This window comes from Hemiscyllium ocellatum, chromosome 47 (genome assembly GCF_020745735.1).
Source record: "Hemiscyllium ocellatum isolate sHemOce1 chromosome 47, sHemOce1.pat.X.cur, whole genome shotgun sequence".
NCBI lineage: Eukaryota > Metazoa > Chordata > Chondrichthyes > Orectolobiformes > Hemiscylliidae > Hemiscyllium > Hemiscyllium ocellatum.
In genome coordinates, this window is record NC_083447.1 from 10216334 (window position 1) to 10237341 (window position 21008).

Consider the following 21008-nt stretch of genomic DNA (forward strand, 5'->3'; position numbering starts at 1 on the left):
TTCCCTCCCCCCTCCAACCAAGAGTCTTAAAGCTGTCTCCCCCTTGGAATACACTCATTTGGATCTCATGCCCCCAACCCACACTCCCCTCCCTTCCCAAGGTGTCTACTGCACCCTCCCTCACACGTCACCACCCCTTCCCCCACCTCCCCCTCTGCTTCCCCCACCTCCCCCTTCTCCCCCTCTGCTTCCCCCACCTACCCCCCCACTTCCCACACCTCCCCCTTCCTGCTTCCCACACCTCCCCCTCCCTTCTTCCCCCACCTACCTGTCCCCCACCCTGCTTCCCCCTCTCCCTCCCTGCATCCCCCACCACCCATCTCCCCCTCCCTTCTTCCCCCACCTCCCTGTCCCCCACCCTGCTTCCCCCCTCCCTCCCTGCATCCCCCACCACCCATCTCCCCCTCCCTGCTTTCCCCACCACCCATCTCCCCCTCCCTGCTTTCCCCACCTCCCCCTCCCCCTCCCTGCTCCCCCCACCTCCCTGTTTCTCCACCTCCCCCCTCCCTCTCTCTGCTTCCCCCACGCCCCCCCCGATTCCCTCCTCCCCACCTCCCCCTCCCTGCTTCCCTCCTCCCCCACCCCACACAAACAGGAACCACTGCCTACCAGAGGGACTCTCCCCAGACAAGGAATAGCACCCAGATGAACAGCCAACAACAGCACGCATATGTACCCACAGGGGACTGGCACGATTTAAAGACAGATGGCTGATTTCAGCTGGCCCATAGTGAGATCATCAGGGTATCTTACCAAACCCATCGCACTAACCAAAAAAGTAAACTGCAGAGGCTGGAAGTCGGAAGCAAAAGCAGAAATTGCTGGAAAATCTCAGCAGGACGGACAGCATGTGTGGAATCATAGAATGCTTATGGTGTGGAAGCAAGCCATTTGGCCCATTGAGCCCATGCTGCCCCCTCCAATGTCCATCCCACCCAGTGCCAATGACAGAAAGGGACGGTTCTGAGAAATTGACTTGCACCAGTTGCCTTTGAGTTGGGGTAAGCATTTCTGGCGTCATACCTTTATTTGGGAATCTTGATTCATTCAATCTCACCATCCAAGACTGGGTCTAGGATGTGGAAAGAATGTATTATGTTTTCCAGGCAAATGACAGGTGGAAAGCAACGAGTAATTCCCCTGGCAGCTTGTAGACCCACAGCTTTTTCAGTTATTCGGGGCCTAACTGAGGCACTGGATACTTAAGCCTTTCAAGAGTTGACAGATTTAGTTAAGGAATATTATGACCCCAAGCATCCTTTCATTCTGAGATGCTATTGGTTTTACTCAGCATTTTGAGATCCAGGGGAGTCCGTATCATGAGTTGACTAGTTTAATATGACTGGCAGAGGCATCTGACATTGGTTTAATCCTTAATGAGATTAAATTCACGACAATGTGGAAACAGGCCCTTTGGTCCAACAAGTCCATACCGACCCTCCGAAGAGAAACCCACCCAGACTCATTTCCCTACATTTACCCCTGACTAATGCACCTAACATTCTGGGCAATTTAGCATGGCCAATTGCTCTGACCTGCTCACCTTTGGGAATGTGGGAGGAAACCAGAGCAAACCTGCGCAGACACACAAAGAATGTGCCAACTCCACACAGACAGTCACCTGAGGCTGGAATGGAACCTGGGTCCCTAGCACTGTGAGGCAGCAGTGCTAACCACTGAGCCACCGTGCCGCCCATATAAGATGCTGAGAGACAGTTTGTGATGTAACCATGCAAGAGTGCCTACCAGCTGAAACCCAACTGGACTTGAACCAGGCACTACACCTGGCTTTATCGTTGGAAAATGCAGTAAGTGGAGCGTGTGAGTTGCAGGGTATTCCGATGGAAGTGAGCACCCTCGCCAATCTGACTGAGCTTGGGGGAAGGCAATTGCACAGCCTCTCTCAGGACATTATCCTGGACAGAGGGACTCTAGGTCAGCTCACAACAAAAGCCCAAAACAAACCCAAACTGTTCAAATTCCCTGCAGGATGTGGGCGGACAGTTGCTGCCCGGTGTGTGGACTCAAGACAGCAAGAGAGTCCAACTAGACCTCAACTGGGTAAGAGCGCTCATAGGCTGGAGAGTGCACACCCTGGAAAGCCCACCTACATCTGGTCTGGAACAGTTACATTGCTTAGCAACATCCAAATCTGAACCAATCGAAATAAACCTCTGATGAAATGGTGACCCAGTTCTAATGGAGGATGATACCAGTGCGGCTATATCAGTGATTGCAGAACCAGTCTTCAACAAAATTCGCTCTGGACTCCAACCCTTTAGTTTGTACAAGACCTCGGTCAGACTGAGAGCCTATACCCAGGAACCTTTACAGATTAAAGGGTACAACTTCGGTTCCGGTCTCTTATGAGAAACAGCTGGTTCAGTTCCCACTGATTGTAGTAAAAGGTTCGGGCCCAAGCTTGATGGGGTGAAATTGGTTGAGAAAGATTCACTTTGACTGGCTCAACCCTTTCCAATTGGAGAATGGCTGCCTGATCGACGTCCTAATTAAATACCGGAAGGTTCTTCAGGAAGGTCTAGGCTCGATCAAAGGAGCAAAGGTCAGCTGACCAGGAAGTAATTCCATGATTCTGCAAGGCCTGCTCAGTGCCACCTGCCTCATGGGGAAAAGGAGAGGCAGAAATCAGGAGGCTGGAAAGGGAGGGAACCATTAAAACCAGTCCAGTTTGTGGAACGGGCAGCACTGGGCACACTGATTGTGAAGCCTGACTGGGGCGGTTCGTCTTTGTGGGGATTTTAAACAAATGGTTAATCCCGTTTCTCACTGCTAGATACATACCCAATCCCTCACCTAGAGGATTCATACACAAGGCTGGTGCTGGTGGTGGGGAGGTGCTGTCCTTCACAACGCATGTGATCCTGCAATTGTGGTTAGATAAGGATTCCAAGAAATATGGTACAATTAATCCCCATCAGGGTTTGCACTAATATTGGAGACAGCCATTTGTAGTATTGTCCACCTGTGCAATATTTCAGTGGATGACGGAGAACCTTTTACAAGGTCTATCCCAGTTGCCATTTATCGAGATGACATGCTAACAACAAGGAAGATGAATAAGGAGCACTTAGAGAACTTGAACATAGTCCTTAGACATTTCTCCCAGGCGTATGCCTTAGAAGGGAAAATTGTGTGTTCCAGGCACCCCAAGTGACCTACTTGGGCTACAGAGTCAACCAGACTGGGTGACACCTGTTGGAAGATAAAGTGAGGGCGATCAAGACTGGCCCAGCTTCCATGTCTGTACCAGAGCTTAGGTCTTTCCTTGGGCTGGTGAATTATTATGGAAAGTTCATACAGAACTTGGCCTCCATCCTGGCACCTTGGCATTGACCCCTAAGAAAGGGTCAGCCTTGGAAATGGTGACATAGCTGAGCCATGGCCTTTTATGGAAGTGAAGAAACAGCTGCCATCCTCCAAGATGTTGGGCACACCATGACCCCAAGCGAGATCTGGCAAGATGATGCCTCCCTGCAAGGCATTGGGCTAGTATGATCTCAGAGGCAGCCTGGTGGAGAGGAACACCCAATAGTGCATGCATCCAGCACTTTGGGTAACGCAGAGCATAAATATGCCCAGATAGAGAAGGAAGGTTTGGGGTCATACTTGGAATCAGGGAGTCCCACCAATAGCTTTACGGATGTAAATTTGTAATGACAATGGACTACAAACTCCTGCCGCGTCTACTTAAAGAGCACAAGGCAGTGCCACCCATGGCTTCAGCAGTGGGCTCGTATTCTAATTACAAGTTGGAAAACATCCAGGAGGCTAACTAGCAAAAGCAGAGGCATTTAGCCACCTCCCATTGTTAGATATACCGCCACTGAAAGAATCTGTAATGGTTTTCAATTTTCTGGACATACGTCCAGTCACAGTTGACAATATCAGACTTTGGACGCAGACTGATCCGGTCCTGGCAAAACCGAAAAAGCTGGGGGTGAAGGGGGGGGGGACGGGAATACCAAAGGACCATCACAAGCAGAACTGAAACCTTTTTGGACCCAGAGAGACCGGATCATGACGGAGGACGGCGTATTATTATGGGGAGCCAGAGTGATTGTCCTGAGCAATGAACTTCACAAAGGTTATTCAGGGCTTTCCAAGATGTTGAGGAGAGGTTCTGTCTGGTGGCCACGCTTGGATGCAGTCATAACCGTGTTGGTGGGGCAGTGCCCAGAGTGCCAATGACAATAAATGTTACCACCAGCAGCGGTAATGGGAATGCCCTTACTACTCTCTGAGTAAAGAAACCACCTCTGACATCTGTACTGTAGCTATCACCCCACCTTTGTGGGTGGCACGGTGGCACAGCAGTTAGCACTGCTGTCTCACAGCGCCTGAGACCCGGGTTCAATTCCCGACTCAGGCGACTGACTGTGTGGAGTTTGCACATTCTCCCCGTGTCTGCGTGGGTTTGCTCCGGGTGCTCCGGTTTCCTCCCACAGACACAAAGACATGCGGGTCAGGTGAATTGGCCATGCTAAATTGCCTGTAGTGTTAGGTAAGGGGTAAATGTAGGAGTATGGGTGGGTTGCACTTCGGCGGGTCGGTGTGGACTTGTTGGGCCGAAGGGCCTGTTTCCACACTGTAAGTAATCTAATTTAAAGCTATGTCCCCTCATGCTAGCCATCACCATCTGAGGAAAAAGGCTCTCACAGTCCATCTTGTCTAACTCTATGATTATCTTGTATGTCTCAATTAAGTCACCTCTCAACCTTCTTCTCTCTAATGAAAACAGCCTCAAGTCCCTCAGCCTTTCCTCCTAAGGCCTTCCCTCCATATCAGAAGATCAGACTTAACTCAGTGCAGTGTTTTCTTCCCATTAGCAACTCTGTTGGAGCTGTCCCTGTAGTCAAATGAGGGGTTGTCCTTTAATCAAATAGGAACTGGGACAGTTTGGTCAGTAGTAAAGCTGTAGGCTGTTTCTATAATCTTGCCTTTAGAGTCTAGAATGCTCTTTCTGCCAGACCATTGGATAATGGATGGTACGGAACTGTCCTTCAATGACGAATATGGCTGGAATCTAATATGACTCCTCTTCACTCGATCTGAAATGTTAACTCTGATTTCTCTCCACAGATGCTGCCAGACCTGCTGAATTTCTCCAGCAATTTGTATTTTTCTGAGTTCCAGCTCTCTGTTGTTATTCGTTTTATATTAGGTTTCTGATCAGTAAAGGGAATCAAGGGGGAAAGAGGGTTATCAGGCCAGCCACGATCTCACTGGCTAGCAGACTTGATGGGCTGAATGGTCTACTCTGAGCCAATGGCTTATGGATTAATAGTTTGTTCAAAGGGTTGACATGAGCACAATGGGCCTTGCTTTCTGCTGGGAGATTTTTGTCTGTGTGTTTCCCGCACCTTATGATTATGTCACTTGGGCTGAGAGCCCTTAGCAATTGCACAATTCATTGTTTAACACCAACACTTCCAGGCAATCAGGTGACCTTCAGTTATTGCTTCACTTTACAGTAACTGTTGTCTCTGCTTGTCGGCAGACAACTGCTTCTTTTTGAACTTTCCTGAAATGAACTGTCAGTCTGGTCCAGGGCTGCAATTTACCCCTGGGTTGGCATTGCCCTCCCCACAAAGCTATTGAAGATCTCGTCCTTGGCATTGCCACAAGCTAGAGGAGTATAAGGGGCTCTGTTGGCCACTACACCCAAACGTTCACATTTTATTCATTGACAGGATATGGGCGCTGCTGGTCCATCATTTATCTGCCCATTCCTAATCGCCCAGAGGGCAGTTCACATTTAACCACATTGCAGTAGTCTGGAGTCACATGTCATAGGGTTATAGAGATGTACAGCGCAGAAACAGACCCTGAGGTCCAACCTGTCCATGCCGACCAGATATCCCAACCTAATCTAGTCCCGTTTGCCAGCACTTGGCCCATATCCCTCCAAACCCTTCCTATTCATACACCCATTCAGCTGCCTTTTAAATGCTGTAATTGTACCAGCCTCCACCACTTCCTCTGGCAGTTCATTCCATACACATATCACCCTCTGGGTGAAAAAGATGCCCCCTCAGGTCCCTTTTAAATCTTTTCCCTCTCACTTTAAGTCTAAGCCCTCGAGTATGATGTCAAGATTGGATCATTAGGTATAGTCCAGGCTGATATGGACAGATTTTTAGCCAATATGGGAATCAACAGTTCTAATGCAAAGGGCAAAAGGAAGTAGATTTGGGGATTATGAAATCAGCCACTGAATGGAGGAGCAGATGAGCTGAATGGCTTACCTCTGCTCCACTAGCTTATGTCCCTTAAGGTGTTATGTAAATGAAAGTCTTTTTCTCATGTCAACCAGACTGGGCTGAAACACTGGGTGTGGGTGAGGAGTGTAATGAATAATATCTGCCTTCTCAGTGCAGAAATAAGGCTGTGATGTCCACTCATTATTACTCCAGGGTTTGCCACTTAAATAACTCCATAGAGGCCAGTTGTACCATCCCCCTTTATTTACACATGGAGTGCCCTTGACACTGATCCAGATCCCTCAGAGCCTGCTCCCTCAGAATTCCTGACATTCCTCTTTTTTGTCTTTGTTTTGTTCCCCCTACACTACGGCCTGACAGCAGTAATGCTTATTTCTCCCCAGCACTCAGTCGTGTGTGTGTGTGTGTGTGTGTGTGTGTGTGTAGGTGTCAGACACAGTGAAGAACAACACGTGTGTCAACCTTTATTTATATTCCACCACCAGGAAGAAAGAAGACACCCGAGTGACCAGTAACAAGCAGTGCCCTTCTCAGAGGGCAATGCTGCATGATCAAACAGTGAAGGGGAGGGCAGGGATTAAACCAAAATGGAGTTGGAGGGAGAAATAATACACTCCACTCCCTGCGGCGCCCACCTCTCGCTGAAAATCTCGAGGGTTTAAAATCTGATTGAAGATTTGTAGCTCGGGTATCCGTTGTTGTGGTTCTGCTCGCCGAGCTGGAAGTTTTTGCTGCAAACGTTTCGTTCCCTGGCTAGGGAACATCATCAGTGCTGTTGGAGCCTCGTGTGAAGCGCTGCTTTGATGTTTCTTCCGGTATTTATATTGGTTTGTTCTTGCCGCTTCCGGGTGTCAGTTTCAGCTGCAGTGATTTGTATGTGGGGTCCAGGTCGATGTGTCTGTTGATGGATGTTCTTGCCGTTTCCGGGTGTTTCTGAAACTGACACCCGGAAGCGGCAAGAACATCCATCAACAGACACATCGACCTGGACCCCACATACAAACTACTACAGCTGAAACTGACACCCGGAAGCGGCAAGAACAAACCACTATAAATACCGGAAGAAACATCAAAGCAGCGCTTCACAGGAGGCTCCAACAGCACTGATGATGTTCCCTAGCCAGGGAACGAAACGTTTGCAGCAAAAACTTCCAGCTCGGCGAGCAGAACCACAACAATCTCGAGGGTGTTGTTAGCCACTGCGTGACACTCCTGTTTCTTTTGTTTTAAATTTTATTCAACAATACACAGTTTACAAAACAATTAACATTAACAGCTGTATACCGAGAAACAGCAATTTCTCTGGAATGGCAAAGCCAGGTCCCAAACCCCACCATTCAACCAGTTTTCAGGGAAATGAGGACAAACCTCAAATCCCAGTTTCAATCATCACAAAACAGGAACACTACCATTTATACAGAAAAGGCAAAAGTGAGGACTGCAGATGCTGGAAACCAGGGTTTAGATCACAGTGGTGCTAGAAAAGCACAGCAGGTCAGGCAGCATCCGAGGAGCAGGAACGTTGATGTTTTGGGCAAAAGTCCTTCATCAGGAATAGACGCAGGAAGCCTCCAGGGTGGAGAGATAAATGGAGGCAAAAGACAGTCCAATTACAAAAAAAAGGGGCATTCAACAGACCCCCAGCAAGCCATCGTCCCTCCCAACTTCTGGCCACTCGAAGGCAACCTGCCCCACGCCCCTTCCAGCCACCTGTAGGACAGCCTGTCCTGCTTCCCAACCCCACCCCCGGTACCCGCCCGGGCTGACAGCACTGAGGACAGCCTACCTGCCTTCCAGCTCTCGGCCTGCCCCAACGTACCATTGGGCTCTCACCCACCCCAATACGCCATCTGGTCTGTGGACTGCCTTGAAGCACCTTCCGGCCACCTCTAGGACAGCCCGTCCCCTTCCCTGGGAATACAGAGCACAGGGCAGTCACACTCCTCTTTCTATGTGTCAGCCAGGACTCCCTGATTGGACCAGGTTAACAGCCCCAATCAGGGAACTCAGATTCTATGAGGTCCACCTGGCTGACCTCATTACTACCTCTACATCCCTCTCCCTCTGAGTCTGAGGACAGGGGCAGATCCTCCCGGGGTGTTTTAGCACTGGGTCAAGTTTCTCTAACTCCACCTCTGAGACGGACAGTGTATAAAGTACAGGAGCTCACATCTTGCGTCCAGAGTGTCTCGGAAGAAATTTATTCTCTTCTTCAGGAGGCAAAAGTATCGACATGGAGACATCTGCCGTTTCCATCTCAGTAACCGAGTCCAGGGTTTACCCAGTAACTTTTGTCCTTGTTGGCACTTTGAGCACTGCCCCACCCACGCGGCCATGTCTGCATCCAATCCCTGGCCACTTCGCGCCAACATCTTCAATAGACAATAGCCAATAGGTGCAGGAGTAGGCCATTCAGCCCTTCGAGCCTGCACCGCCATTCAATATGATCATGGCTGATCATTCCTAATCAGTATCTGCTTCCTGCCTTATCTCCATAACCCTTGATTCCACTATCCAACTCTTTCTTAATAGACAGTTCGGACTCCTGGTTCAACGAGAACCTTTGCTCGGGACAATCACTTTTGCTCCCCATAATACCTTCCCACTAGCTGTAACATTGCATTCTGCCTTCAGTTGTGTTACCCTGCCATCCTCCACTGTGATCTGGTCTCCACGGGTCATAAAAAGGTTTAAATTCTGGCTATGATGGACCCTTGATATCCCCCCCCATCACCATCAGCTGTTTCAGTTTTCTCTGACATTATCAGCTGTGACTGGGAGGACGACCAGAAAATATAAACCATGACAGACCCTTCCAGTGGTGGTATCACTGATGATGTTTTTACCAGTGGGAGGTTGCTCAATTCATCTGCATTTACTTGGTCAGTGTTCCAATTTGTAATTATACGCTGAGGAAAGGTCACTGGACAGGAAACATCACTCTGATTTCTCTCCATGGATGCTGCCAGACCTGCTGAGCTTTTCCAGTAGTTTCTGATTTTGTTTGTAATTAGTATTAGAGCTCACCACCAAAGCTGAGGGCGACACTGGCTTGTCGTCTTTAAGTCGACCCAGCAGGGCTTTGTATTTTGTTATTATTACAAATTTACGTCCGCAAAAGTATTGGTGGAACTTCCTGACTCCAAGTATGACCTCCAAACCTTCCTTCGCTATCTGGGTGTATTTACGCTCTGCATTAGACTGGGAACCTTTCCAGATTAAAGACAACTTTGTTTCTGGTCTCAGGTGAGAAGCAACTGGTTCAGTTATCACTGATAAATGCGGATTTCAGCAGCTTCTTCATTCCTCACTCCCCACATTATTCCAGTCCCAAGTCTCCAACTCAGAACTGCCCTCCATACCCGTTCATCACTCCCCCGCTCTGACCTATCACCTTCTCCCTCACCTTCATCCACCTATCACTTTCCCAGTCCCATCTCCCCAGCCCCATTCCCCTCCCATTTATCTCTCAGCTCCCCGACCCACAAGCCTCATTCCTGATAAAGGGATTCTGCCCGAAATGTCAAATCTCCTGCTCCTCGGATGCTGCCTGACCTTTCCAGCCCCACACTCTCGACTCTGATCTCCAGCATCTGCAGTGCTCACGTGTCTCCTAGTTCCCAGTGATTGTAGGAAAAAGCTTGGACTGGGCTTGATGGGGTGAAATTGATTGAGAATGGTTCACCCAGATTGGCTCGATAATTTTCAATTCGAGAATGGCTGCCTCAGTGGAGTCCTAATTAAATTACCTGGAAGTGTTCCAGGAAAGGTTAGGGACTATTGAAGGAGCCAAGTCATGTTGACCAGGAAGCAATTCCACCATTCGCCAGGGCCCGCCCAGTGCCATTTATCTGGTAGAGATCCATTCTGCCGGACAGATTTAGCAAACTGAGGGGAGTAGTGGTTGTGGTTTCTGTGAACTTTCAGCAAGTAGGTTTGGGAGACGGAGATTATAGTGTCATAGAGACTTAATTGTTATGAGCACTCAGTGCTGCTGCTCCTATATTCTGCCCCACCCCCATCTCCTCCACCCCAACACAGACGCATACACTCACATATAGACACACAGATACAGACACGCACAGACAGATAGACATGCACATGTATATATAGACACACACATACAGACACGTAGACAGACTCAATGACATACACATATACACAGAAACATATAGACAACGCACATTTACACAAACATATACACACACAGACACAAACATATAGTGGTACAGTGCACACACACTCACTCACACTAACAGACATATTCATACTAACAGACACTAACACAGACATATGCTCACACAGTAACACATTTACACACACACACACACACACACACATCCATTTATATAAACAATTTGCTACGTGCAGTGAGACACTGGCAACACAGCATTATGGGTAGGTCTAGCGCACGCTGTGGATACCATGACCCAGGGCTCCATGTATTTCGGCTCTCAATTCTATTGTTACCTTTGAACATGAGGAGCTTGCAATGTGCCAACTGAGAGACCCACTGTAGTGAGAGACAGCCCCCACACCTGTATCCCAATCCCCCACACCCATTCCCCCCTCCCCCACACACCCTCTCTCCCACACACATCTCCTCAACCACACCTATTCCCCACTCCTACACTCACACCCACCCCCACACCTATTCCTACTCCCCCACAACCCCTCCCTCACACCCATTTCCCCCTCCCATGCCTACTCCATCCCCACACTAATCCCACTTCCCCCACGAGGAGAAAGTGAGGACTGCAGATGCTGGAGATCAGAGCTGAAAATGTGTTGCTGGAAAAGCGCAGCAGGTCAGGCAGCATCCAAGGAGCAGGAGAATCGACGTTTCGGGCATGAGCCCTTCTTCAAGAATCTGAAGAAGGGCTCATGCCCGAAACGTCGATTCTCCTGCTCCTTGGATGCTGCCTGACCTGCTGCGCTTTTCCAGCAACACATTTCCACCTCCCCTACACCCATTCCCTACTCCCAAACACACACACCCACCCCCACTCCAATTCCCTGCTCCCCCACACCCATTCCCTACTCCCACACACACCCACCCACCACACCCATTACCCCCTCCCACACACACACCTGCCTCCACACCATTCCCCCTCCCACATGCACCCATTCCCCACACCCATCCCCTCTCCCCCATACACACATTCCTGCCTCCCATACACTCATTCCCTCCTCCCCCAACCCCATCCACCACACCCGCACCCCCTCCTACATGTCTCCCCATCCCAGCCCCACGCCTCCCCGGCCAAACCACCACACACACACACACACACATCCTCCATCTCCATCACACATTTACTCAATAACTTCACATTAGGAACCACACAACGACACCTCAGAATGGTTCCAGCACAGAGAGACCATTCCTTCCTTCGGGATCCTGCAAACCCTCCTCAGGAATAGTGCAGCTATTCTCCAATAACCACCCAACCTGCAGCTTCAGCTGAACATCCAATTCTCCATCCTCCCTTTCCCATTCCCTTAAACACCTCAATTAGTTCAGAACTCTCCTCGATGGGACAACTGAAGGAATATGTCCTTTCCAACCCACCAGGGATTCAGGATTCGAGGGGCGTTGGGAATATTGGCAGAAATCAGAAAGGGATTTCAAACATTTCAAAAGGTGCAGTTGATCACTGTTTGCTGGTTAATCATAGAATCCCTACAGTGTGGAAACAGGCCCTTCGGCCCAGCAAGTCCATACTGACCTTCTGAAGAGTATCCCATCCACACCCATTCCACTATTACTCCACATTTACCCCTGACAAATGCACCTAACCTACACATCCCTGAACCCTATGGACAACTTAGTATGGCAATCCACCCTAAGCTGCACATTTTTGGATTGTGAGAGGAAACCAGGGCACTTCGAGGAAACCCACGCTGACACGGGGAGAATGTGCAAACTCCACACAGACGGTCACCCAAGGGTGGAATCAAACCCGGGTCCCTGGCGCTGTGAGGTAGCACAGTGAGCCACACTGCTGCCCCTTTAAGGGGTCTGAAGGCTGACCAAACCAAGCTGGGCACACTGCAATGAGCTTCAGATCGGTGCTGGGGAAACTGAATGACATAGCAAGTTCAAGGGGCTGAATGGCCTTCAGTCACTTGGGCTCGAATCATTGGAATATCCTCCAAAAGCATCTCTGACTTTTCCCCATTCCCCCCCAGTCTCTCCCTCCATCTCTCTCTTCCTCTCTGTTTCCATTTCTCTCTGTCTATCTCTTTCTCTTTCCCTCTTTCTGTCTTTCTTTATCTCTTTTTTTGTCTCTTTCCTTGTCTTTCTGTAAGTTTGCAGAAGACACCAAAATTGGAGGTGTAGTGGACAGGGAAAATGGTTATCTCAGATTACAACAGGACCTTGATCAGATGGGCCAATGGGCTGTGAAATTGCAGGTGGAGTTTAATTCAGATAAATGCGAGGTGCTGCATTTTGGGAAAGCAAATCTTAGCAGGACTTATACACTTAATGGAGAAAGTGAGGATTGCAGATGCTGGAGATCAGAGCTGAAAATGTGTTGCTGGAAAAGCGCAGCAGGTCAGGCAGCATCCAAGGAACAGGAGAATCGACGTTTCGGGCATGAGCCCTTCTTCAGGAATGTCCGGGTTGGAAACCTGGGTGACGAGCACCGCAGGGCGGCAGAGCCATCGCACTTGCCGACTCCTGAAGAATGCCCGAAACGTCGATTCTCCTGCTCTTTGGATGCTGCCTGACCTGCTGCGCTTTTCCAGCAACACATTTTCAGCTTATACACTTAATGGTAAGGTCCTAGGGAGTGCTGCTGAACAAAGAGACCTTGGAGTGCAGGTTCATAGCTCCTTGAAAGTAGAGTCGCAGGTAGATAGGATAGTGAAGGAGGTGTTTGGAATGCTTTCCTTTATTGGTCAGTGTATTGAGTACAGGAGTTGTGATATAATGATGTGGTTGTTCAGAACATTAGTTAGGACACGTCTGGAATACTGTGTTCAACTCTTGTCCCCTGCTTTAGGAAAGATGTTGTGAAACTTGAAAGGGTTCAGAAATATCGACTTTCCTGCTCCTCGGATGCTGCCTGACCTGCTGTGCTTTTCCAGCAACACACTCTCAATTCTGATTACCAGCAGCTGTAGACTTCACTGTCTCCCATCACTGAGCAAGGCCAGCGTTTGCTGCCTTTCTCTAATTGCCCCTGAGGGCCTTTCCAGAGGGCAGTTAAGAACGAAGCACATTGCTGTTCCTGGAGTCACGTGTAAGCCGGACCAGGCAAGGACAGCAGATTTCCTATCCTTAAAGGACATTAATGGACCCAGACAATTACAACAATCAATAATTAAAACATTTTGGTCACCATTATATAATTCCCCATTTTATTAATTGAATTTAAATTATACCAGCTGCCCTGATGGGATTTGAACTAACTTCTGTCTTCATGAATTACAGTTCCTAGTCCATTGACATTACCAGTGCACCAGTCTCATAGCAGCACAGTGGCTCAGTGGTTAGCACTGCTCCTCACAACACCAGGGGATCCAGATTTTTTTCCAAGCAACTGGGTGGAGTTTGCATATTCTCCCCGTGTCTGTGTGGGTTTCCTCCACGTGGAGAAAGTGAGGTCTGCAGATGCTGGAGATCAGAGCTGAAATTGTATTGCTGGAAAAGCGCAGCAGTTCAGGCAGCATCCAAGGAACAGGAGATTCGACGTTTCGGGCACAAGCCCTTCATCAGGAATGAGGAAAGTGTGTCCATCAGGCTAAGATAAAAGGGAGGGAGGAGGGACTTGGGGAAGGGGCGATGGAGATGTGATAGGTGGAAGGAGGTCAAGGTGAGGGTGATAGGCCGGAGTGGGGTGGGGGCGGAGAGGTCAGGAAGAAGATTGCAGGTTAGGAAGGCGGTGCTGAGTTCGAGGGATTCGACTGAGACAAGGTGGGGGGAGGGGAAGAGACTGGAGAAATCTGAGTTCATCCCTTGTGGTTGGAGGGTTCCCAGGCGGAAGATGAGGCGCTCTTCCTCCAACCGTCGTGTTGTTATGGTCTGGCGATGGAGGAGTCCAAGGACCTGCATGTCCTTGGTGGAGTGGGAGGGGGAGTTAAAGTGTTGAGCCACGGAGCGGTTGGGTTGGTTGGTCCAGTTCTGATATGGCTAGGAAGAACTGTTTGTTTAGTGAATGGATTCTTCTGTAGATGAAGAACAGTAGAGGTCCTTTGCAAGTTTGTGAGAGTGTTGTCCTGGGCTGGGGTAGGGCTGATTGCAGGGAATGTAGGTTGCAACGCATGGCTGCAAGGGTGGAGCGGAGGATCCGGAGGGAGGTCTGTTGCTGGAGGCTTCAGATTTTGTTGTAGGTGTTGTCGTGTTTCCTCCAGGTGCTCTGGTTTCCTCCCATAATCCAAAGGGTGGATTGGCAATGCTAAATTACCCCACAGTGCCCAGGGATGTGTAGGTTAGGGGGATTAGCCATGGGGAGAGCAGGGTTACAGCGATAGAGTACGGGGTGGGGGGGGGAGTTGGAATGCTCTTCAGAAGGTCAATGTGGACTTAATGGGTTGAATGCCTTCTTCCAAACTGTAGGAATTCTATAATCTCCCCAAAATGTTCTTTAAAACCCACCTCATAGAGTTGTGTAGAATGAAAACTGACCCTTTGGTTCAACTCTTCCTTGCCAACCAGATATCCTAAATTAATTTAGTTCCATTTGGCCCATATCTTTCTAAGTCCTTCCTATTCACGAACCCATCAGATGCTTTTTAAATGCTGTAATTGTACCAGCCTCCACCACTTCCTCTGGCAGCTCATCCCACACACGCACCACCCTCTGCATGAAACGTTGCTCCTGAGATCCCTTTTAAATCTTTCCCCCTCACCCTAAAACCTATGCCCTCTAGTTTTGGACTCCCCTAACCTGGGGAAAAGACCTTGTCTATTCAGCTTATCCATGCCCCTCATGATTTTATAAACCTCTATAAGGTCACCCCTCAGCCTCCGACGCTCCAGGGAAAGCAGCCCCAGCCTGTTCAGCCTCTCCCTGTAGCTCAAACCCTCTTCAAACAAGCGATTGATCATCTGCCCCAATATCATCCGATACAGCTCGGCGTCAAATGCATTACACAACCCCCGCCTCTAGGGTGTTTTATTACATCCAGGACGCTATGTAAATGCAGGTTGTCGCTGCCAGTTTTGAAAGCAGCGTGGTGTAACCGAGGGGCAGGGGAATTTTATCCGTGTCTCTGCTGTCCCTTACTTGACCCTCACAGCCAGCCAACTTGCTACTTGCACTATTTAATCTGAGGATCAGACTCAGGGGATGATATAATTAATCTGAGATTATTCCCTGTCTGTGTAACATGCATGTCCCCATGTGCCCCAGCACAACTATTCCTCCCTTCTGTGGTGATTGCACTGTTCCAGTTTAATTTAGACTTAAAAGCAGGAATTGGATGCCTTACTGACAATGTTGCCTGTGTCATAACTCATACCAAATGCCATTAACTATTCCTCTCTTCCTCATCGATCTGCTTTCTCACTGAAAGCACTTTGGTTCTGGAAAACCTGTCCTTTTTTTCGATACCTTCCCTGGCCTTGCCCTGCCTGTTCTCTGTATACCTTCCCCGGCTCAAGAAATAGGAGCTGGACTGGACCTTTCGGTCTGGTGGCCCAGCTTCTATACTCAACACGATTGTGTTAAAACAAAGTACTTTGGACGTCAGAGTGCTGAAATGGAAACAGAAAGGGCTGGAGAAACTCAGCAGGTCTGGCAGCATCTGTAGCGAGAGAGAGAGAAAAACAGAGTTAATGTTAAGATTATAAACACAGAAAGTGCTGGAGAAACTCAGCAGGTCTGGCAGCATCTGTGTGGGGGGGGAGAGAGAGAGAGAGAGAAAAAAACTATTAACATTACAAGTTAAATACACAGAGAGTGCTGGAGAAACTCAGTAAGTCTGTCAGCATCTCTGGTGAGAGAGAGGGAGTAAAACTGTTAACATTACAGATTATAAACACAGAGCGCTGGAGAAACTCAGCAGGTCTGGCATTGGTGAGAGAGAGAGAGAAAAACAGTTAACATTACAGATTATAAACACAGAGAATGCTGGAGAAACTCAGCAGGTCAGGCAGCATCTCTGGTGAGAGAGAGAGAGAGAAAAACAGAGTTAATGTTACAGGTTATAAACACAGAGCGCTGGAGAAACTCAGCAGGTATGGCTGCATCTTTGGGGAGAGGCAGTGAATAGGATTGGAAAGTATTGGCGTTTTTGTGCTATGGACAGAGCGGAATGAGGAGTAAGTGGAACAGGTGCTGAGGGTGCCCAGAGCAAAAGGCAAAAGGAGTGTTATTAATGGTAGTAAAGCAGTGATCGTGATGTAAAATAGGTGTTAATGGTAGCTGTGGATAGCCAATGAAAGGTTGGCTTTACAAAGAGTAGACCCTCACAAACTAGACACAGGAGAGAAGAGCTCAAACTGAGGACACTGCTTATGTTCTAAAGCTGTTGAACTGAAGCCTGTACAGGGCCTAACGAGGGAATGAGGTGCTGTTCCTGCAGCTAGTGTTGTATTCGTCTGGATGACCACAACAAGCCCAGGACAGAAATATTAACATGAGAGCAAGATGGTTTACTGAAATGAGGAGGAAGTAGGAGGTGGGAGTTATTCCTATGGGCAGAGCAGAGGTGTTCCACAAAGTAGTCACCCTGTCCGTGTTTGACCTCCCTGATGTAGAGGCCACCTCATTGTGAGGAGATTGCAAAAAGCACAACTGAAAGCTGCTTCCCCTGGAAGGTGTGGACAGTGAGGTGAACGGGCAAGTGTTCCACCTCCTACGCTGGGAAGGGGGTGAGGAAACATGAGGAGCAATGGAGGATTGGACCAGGGCGTCCCAGAGGGAACAGTCCCTGTGGAAGGCTGACAGTGAGGGGGAGGGGTAGATGTGTTTGGTGGTGACATCCTGCTGGAAATAGTGTAGGATGATCCTTTGAATGTGGATACTGGAGGGGTGGGAGAGTGAGGACAAGAGGAACCTTATCCATGTTCTTGGTAGAATGGAAAGGGGTGAAGGCAGAATTAAGGGAGGTGGCTCAAACACGGCTAATGGCCCTTTTAACCAGCGAGGAGAGAAATCCTCAGTTGAGACAAAATGAGCACTTTGTTATTTATTCACTTGTAGGACATGGGCGTCATTGGCTGGGCCAGCATTTATAGTCCCATCCCTAATTGCCCCTTGAGAAGGTGGGGGTGAGCTGCCTTCTTGACCCGCTGCAGTCTGTATGCTGTAGGTTGGTCCACAATGCCACTACTGAGGGAATTACAGGATTTTGACCTAGTGACTGTGAAGAAACGGTGATATATATCCAAGTCAGGATGGTGAGTGGCTTGGAGGGGAACTGCAGGGGGTGGTGTTCCCATGTACCTGCTGCCCTGGTCCTTCTAGATGGAGGGGGCATTTACCGGTGGAAATGAATGATTCCATGACACTATTTCGAAGAACAACAGTGGAATTATCCCACACGTCCTGACCAATATTTATCCCTTGACTATTATCTTTAAAATCTGCTTGATCCCACGTGGCTGTTTTTTTTTGTTTTTTAATTGCTTTGAAAATGCTGCTTTTTTTTGGCAATCTCCTGTTTGTTTATTTATTTATTTATTTATTTTAATTAACCCCCACACTCCCGCCTAACTGCGGTAGTGCTTATTTTTTCCTCAGCCCCCATGGTGTGTGTGTGCAGGTGTGAGACACAGTGAGAGACACAAGGTGCACAAATCTTTATTTAATTTTCACCACCAGGAAGAAAGGAAACACCCGAGTGGGGCCAGTGACAAGCAGTGCCCTTCACATCAAAGGGCAATGCTGTGTGATCGAACAGTGAAGGGGAGGGCAGGGACTAAATCAAAATGGAGTTGGAGGGGGAAATGATGCACTCCACTCCCTGCGGCGCCCACCTCTCCCTGAACAACTCCAGGGTGTTGGTGGACACCGTGTGCTCCTTCTCCAAGGACACCCAGGCCCTAACGTAACCGCGGAAGAGGGGCAGGCAGTCGGCCCTAACGACCCCCTCCACGGCCTGCTGCCTGGACCAGTTTATGGCCAGTTTGGCCAGGCCCAGGAGCAGACCCACGAGGAGGTCTTCAGACCCACGTGGCTATTTATGGGAACTTGCTGTGTGCTAATTGGGTGTTGCATTTCCAGATTACAGCATCATTTCAACAGCATGACACTCCCTTAGTACTGACCCGCTGACAGTGCAGCACTCCCCAAGCACTGAGCCCCCCGACAGTGCAGCACTCCTTCAGTGCTGACCCTCTGACAGTGCGCCGCTCCCCCAGCGCTGACAACCCCGACAGTGCGGCACTCCTTTAGTGCTGACCCCTGACAGTGCAGCACTCCCTCAGCACTGACCCTTCAACAGTGTGTCACTCCCTCAGCACTGACTCCCCGACGGTGCGGCACCCCCTCAGCGCTGACTCCCCATCAGTGTGGCACTACCTCAGCACTGACTCCCCAACAGTGCAGCACTCCCTCAGCGCTGACTCTCCGACAGTGCGGGTGCTCCCTCAGCGCTGACTCCCTGAAGCTGTGGAACCTCCTCAGCGCTGACTCCCCATCAGTGTGGCACTCCCTCAGCGCTGACTCCCCTGACAGTGCGGCACTCCCTCAGCGCTGACTCCCCGCCAGTGTGGCAATCCCTTAGTGCTGACCCCTGACAGTGCTGCGCTCTGTCAGCGCTGACTCCCCGACAGTGTGGCACTCCCTCAGCACTGGCTCCCCGACAGTGCAGCACTCCCTCAGCGCTGACTCCCCGCCAGTGCAGCACTCCCTTAGTGCTGACCCCTGACAGTGCTGCGCTCTGTCAGTGCTGACTCCCCGTCAGTGCGGCACTCCCTCAGCGCTGACTCCCCGACAGTGTGTCACGCCCTCAGCGCTGACTCCCCGACAGTGCGGCACTCCCTCAGCACTGACTCCCCGACAGTGCGGCACTTCCTCAGCGCTGACTCTCCATCAGTGCGGCACTTCCTCAGCGCTGACTCCCCGACAGTGTGGCACTCCCTCAGCACTGACTCCCCGACAGTGTGGCACTCCCTCAGCACTGACTCCCCGTCAGTGCGGCACTTCCTCAGCACTGACTCCCCGTCAGTGCAGCACTCTCCCAGCGCTGACTCCCCGACAGTGCGGCGCTTCCTCAGCACTGACCCTCTGACAGTGCGGCACTCCCTCAGCGTTGACCCTCTGACAGTGTGAGTCTCCCTCAGCGCTGACTCCCCGACAGTGCGGGTGCTCCATCAATGCTGACCCCTGACAGTGTGACACTCCCCCAGCGCTGACTTCCTGACAGTGCGGCACTCCCTCAGCGCTGACCCTCTGACATTGCGGTGCTCGCTCAGTGCTGACCCCCTGACAGTGTGGCGCTCCCTCAGTGCTGACCCCTAACAGTGCGGCGCTCCCTCAGCATTGAACCCCGACAGAGCAGTGGTTCCTCAGTGCTGACCCCTCGACAGTGAAACGCTCCCTCAGTGCTGACCCCCCGACAGTGTGGCGCTCCCTCAGTGCTGCCCCCTAACAGTGCGGCGCTCCCTCAGCACTCATCCCTCAGACAGTGCGGTGCTCCCTCAACACTCATCCACTGACAATGCGGCGCTCTCTCAGTGCTGACCCCTGACAGTGTGACAATCCCTCAGTGCTGACCCCTGACAGTGAGACGCTCTCTCAGTGCTGACCCCTGACAGTGTGACGCTCCCTCAGTGCTGACCCTCTGACAGTGCGGCGCTCCCCCAGCTCTGACAACCCCGACAGTGCGGCACTCCTTTAGTGCTGACCCCTGACAGTGCGGCGCTTCCTCAGCACTGACCCTCTGACAGTGCGGCACTCCCTCAGCGCTGACTCCCCGACAGTGTGGCACCCTCTCAGCACTGACTCTCCGACAGTGCAGCACTCCCTCAGCACTGACTCCCCGACAGTGCGGGTGCTCCCTCAGCGCTGACTCCCTGAAGGTGCGGCACACCCTCAGCACTGACTCCCCGACAGTGTGGCACCCCCTCAGCGCTGACTCCCTGAAGCTGTGGCAGCCCCTCAGCGCTGACTCCCATCAGTGCAGTGCTCCCTCAGCGCTGACTCCCCGACAATGCGGCACTCCCTCACCGCTGACTCCCCGTCAGTGTGGCACTCCCTCAGCGCTGACTCCCCGACAATGCGGCACTCCCTCACCGCTGACTCCCCGTCAGTGTGGCACTCCCTTAGTGCTGACCCCTGACAGTGCGGCGCTCCGTCAGCGCTGACTCCCCTGACAGTGCGGCGCTTCCTCAGCACTGACCCTCTGACAGTGCGGCACTCCCTCAGCGCTGACTCCCCGACAGTGTGGCACCCTCTCAGCACTGACTCTCCGACAGTGCAGCACTCCCTCAGCACTGACTCCCCGACAGTGTGGCACCCCCTCAGCGCTGACTCCCTGAAGCTGTGGCAGCCCCTCAGCGCTGACTCCCATCAGTGCAGTGCTCCCTCAGCGCTGACTCCCCGACAATGCGGCACTCCCTCACCGCTGACTCCCCGTCAGTGTGGCACTCCCTCAGCGCTGACTCCCCGACAATGCGGCGCTCCCTCACCGCTGACTCCCCGCCAGTGTGGCACTCCCTTAGTGCTGACCCCTGACAGTGCGGCGCTCCGTCAGCGCTGACTCCCCGACAGTGCAGCACTCCCTCAGCGCTGACTCCCTGACAGTGCAGCACTCCCTCAGCGCTGACTCCCCGACAGTGCAGCACTCCCTCAGCGCTGACTCCCCGACAGT